This window comes from Mandrillus leucophaeus, unplaced genomic scaffold (genome assembly GCF_000951045.1).
Source record: "Mandrillus leucophaeus isolate KB7577 unplaced genomic scaffold, Mleu.le_1.0 Scaffold209, whole genome shotgun sequence".
In the NCBI taxonomy this organism is placed as follows: domain Eukaryota; kingdom Metazoa; phylum Chordata; class Mammalia; order Primates; family Cercopithecidae; genus Mandrillus; species Mandrillus leucophaeus.
Window position 1 is genome coordinate 2,087,270 of NW_012102132.1, and position 3,720 is coordinate 2,090,989.

The following is a 3,720-nucleotide window of genomic DNA, read 5'->3' on the forward strand; positions in this document are numbered from 1 at the left end:
AAAAAAAAAAAAAAAAAAAAAGGAGAAATCAGAAACATTCTTATGCTAATGAGAATGATGTAGTGAAGAGCGAATATTTAACAGCGCAGGAAAGGAGAGAATTGTGGGAGCCATCCTTGCGTGGATGAGAGGGGATGGTGTTGGCTTGAGCTAAGAGCAGGGGACAGTTCATCCCAAGTGGCAAGTGGGAAAGCATATTGGTGGGTAGATGTGGTGGCAGAGGCTGCCAAAGTCCTTTTTCGATGGCTTCAGTTTGCTGGGCAAGCCAGGAAGCAAAGCCATTGGTTGCAAGGGAGGTGGAGCTCTTGTAAGTGGCAGCGCATGGAGGAGGTTGTCACCTAGGAGAGTGGAAGGGAGAATGGACTGGGGATATATAAGACGATGGCTGGGTGGCATTCAGGGTGCTAATGAAGGTCCTGGTCAGATTCATTTGCCCATGGATAGACCCGGCTCCCTCTTGGATTAATTCCTGCTTCCCTAGAAGCCCTTAACTGCATCAACAAAGGCCAATGGCAAGTCCTCAGTACTTTACCCTCTCCTAGCAGAAGTCAAGAGGGGGCTGCGAATCTGGGACAAAAATCACACCCCCTCCCCAAGCCTTCTACCTGACCCCTTTCATTAGGGATTGAGAGGGGCCACTAAGGGTTAAATATTTACTGGGCAACCACTAGAAGCCAGGTAATAGCACTGATACCTACTGTTTACTTACTATATGCATGGTGCTGAGTACTTTACATTTATTATCTAGTTTAACCCTTTTAATAACTCCATGAGCAAAATACTATTAATTGGCTCATTTTACAGATGAGAAAATGGAGGTTCAAAAGATTTAAACCTTGTTTATCAATTCCAAAATCTAAACCCTTAAGACCTGGTGGATGACCTGAAGATAAAATCCAGATCCAGTCCCAGACCTCGGGCATACAAACAAATTATTGAACTGCACTTTGCACATTTATTCTTTTGCTCTGGTCTCTCCAGTCCTCTTTCTACTTTTGATAAATGCAGACCTCACCCTCTCCCAGACCCCACCCTCTTCCTTTCCCTTTAGCTAAGCTGAGGTAACCAAAAGGCCAAGTTTGCCCAGGACTGATGGGTTTCCTTGGACTAGAGACTTTCGATGCTAAAGTTGAGACGGTACCAGACAAAAGACCATTTTGTCTCCCAAGCTGCAGCTTACCCATGAGCTGCTCCTCTCTCTCTCCCTCTTTCCCTTCTTCTTCAGTTTGTTTTTTTGCGAGACAGGTGACAGACTGGCTCTGTCACCCAGGCTGGAGTGCAGTGGCGCCATCTCGGTTTACTACAACCTCCACCTCCTGGGTTCAAGCAATTCTCCTTGCCTCTGCCTCCCGAGTAGCTGGGACTACAGGCGCCCGCCACCACACCCTGGAAATGTTTGTATTTTTAGTAGAGATGGGTTTTTGCTATGTTGGCCAGGCTGGTCTCGAACTCCTGGCCTCAAGTGATCCACCCACCTTAGCCTCTCAAAGTCCTGGGATTACAGGCGTGAGCCACCGCGCCCAGCCTTTCAGTGTTTTTGCTTCTCATTTCAGGCATGGCATTTGTTTTACCTCCACTGCCTCCTTGGGGGCCACAAATACTTCCTAGGCACCTTCTGGGAACCCAGTACCCTGGTTGGAGGAGACTAGAAGTTGCAGCAAGAGTTTGGAAAGGGCATTTCTTTTTTAAAAAAATTTTGGGGCTGGCATGGTGGCTCACGCCTGTAATCTCAGCCTTTGGCAGGCAGAGGTGGGTGGATCGCCTGAGGTCAGCAGTTCGAGACCAGCCTGGCCAACATGGTGAAACCCCGTCTCTACTAAAAATGCAAAAATTAGCCAGGCATGGTGGCAGGTGCTTGTAATCCCAGCTACTTGTGAGGCTGAGGTGGGAGAATTGCTTGGACCCGGGAGGCAGAGGCTGTAGTGAGCCGAGATTGTGCCACCGCATTCCAACCTGGGTGACAGAGCGAGACTCCATCTAAAAAAAAAAAAAATTTTTTTGTTTTAGATTCAAGGGGTACGTGTGCAGGTTTGTTACATGAGTACATTGCAGGATGCTGAGGTTTGGGGCACGATTGATCCTATCACTCAGGGCGGTGAGCATAGTACCCAATGGGTAGTTTTTCAGTCCTTTTCTTTCTCCCTCCCTTCTGCCTCTATTAGGCCCTGATGTCTATTGTTCTCTTCTTTATGTCCATGTGTACCCAATGCTTAGCTTCCGCTTATAAGCGAGAACATGTAGTATTTAGTTTTCTCTTTCTGCATTAATTCACTTAGGATAATGGACTCCAGATGCATCCAGGTTTGCTGCAAAGGACATGATTTCATTCTTTTTTATGGCTGCATAATATTCCATGGTGTATATGTACCACATTTTCTTTATCTAGTCCACCGTTGATGGGCACCTAGGTTGATTCCATGTCTTTACTATTATAGATAGTGCTGTGATGAATATACGAGTGTATGTGTCTTTTTGGTAGAATGATTTATTTTCCTTTGAATATATACCCAGTAATAGGATTTCTGGGTTGAATGGTAATTCTATTTTTAGGTCTTTGAGAAATCTCCAAACTGCTTTCCACAGTGGTCGAACTAATTTACATTTCCACCAACAGTGTATAAACATTCCCTTTTCTCCACAGCCTCACGAATATTTGTTATTTTTTGACTTTTTGACTTTTTATAATAGCCATTCTGACTGGTGTGAGATGGTACTAATTGTGGTTTTGATTTGCATTTCTCTGCTGCTTAGTGATGTGGAGCATTTTTTCGTATGGTTGTTGGCTACTTGTATGTCTTCTTTTGAGAAGTATCTGCTTATGTTCTTTGCCCATTTTTTAAAAATGGAGTTTTGTTTTTGCTTGTTGAATTGTTTAAGTTCCTTATAAATTCTGGGTATTAGACCTATCAGACGCATAGTTTGCAAATATTTTCTCCCATTTTGTAGCTTGTCTGTTTACTCTGTTGATAGTTTATTTTGCTGTGCAGAAGTTTTGTAGTTTAATTAGGTCTCACTTGTCAATTTTTGCTTTTGTTGCAATTGCTTTTGAGGACTTAGTTATACATTCTTTTCCAAGGCTGATGTCCAAAAGGGTATTGCCTAGATTTTCTTGTAGGACTTTTATAGCTTAAGGTTTTACATTTAAGTCTTTAATCCATCTTGAGTTAATTTTTATATATGGTGATAGGTAGGGATTCAGTTTCAATCTTCTGCATATAGCTAGCCAGTAATCCTGGCACCATTTATTGAATAGGAATTCCTTTCTCCATTGCTTATTTTTGTTGACTTTGTCAAAGAAAGTGTGGTGTGTGGATTTATTTAGGTGTATGACTTTATTTAGGTGTGTGGCTTTATTTCTGGGTTCTCTATTCTGTTTCATTGGCTTATGTGTCTGTTTGTGTACCAGTACCATACTGTTTTGGTTACTGTAGCCTTGTAGTGTAGTTTGAAGTCGGGTAATGTGATGGAATGGGGCATTTCTTGAACAGGGCTTAGTACTTTGGGTGCTCATAGTTGACCTGAACATCACTCCCAAGTGGACACATTATTCACATAAACAGTGAGGATATTCTGGACTTGACTGACATCTGGGGAGAAAGAAAAGGACACTCCCTCAAGCAGGTTCCCCTTCAATTTCTTCTTTCCTTCCTTCCTTCCTTCCTTCCTTCCTTCCTTCCTTCCTTCCTTCCTTCCTTCCTTCCTCCTTTCCTTCCTTCCTTC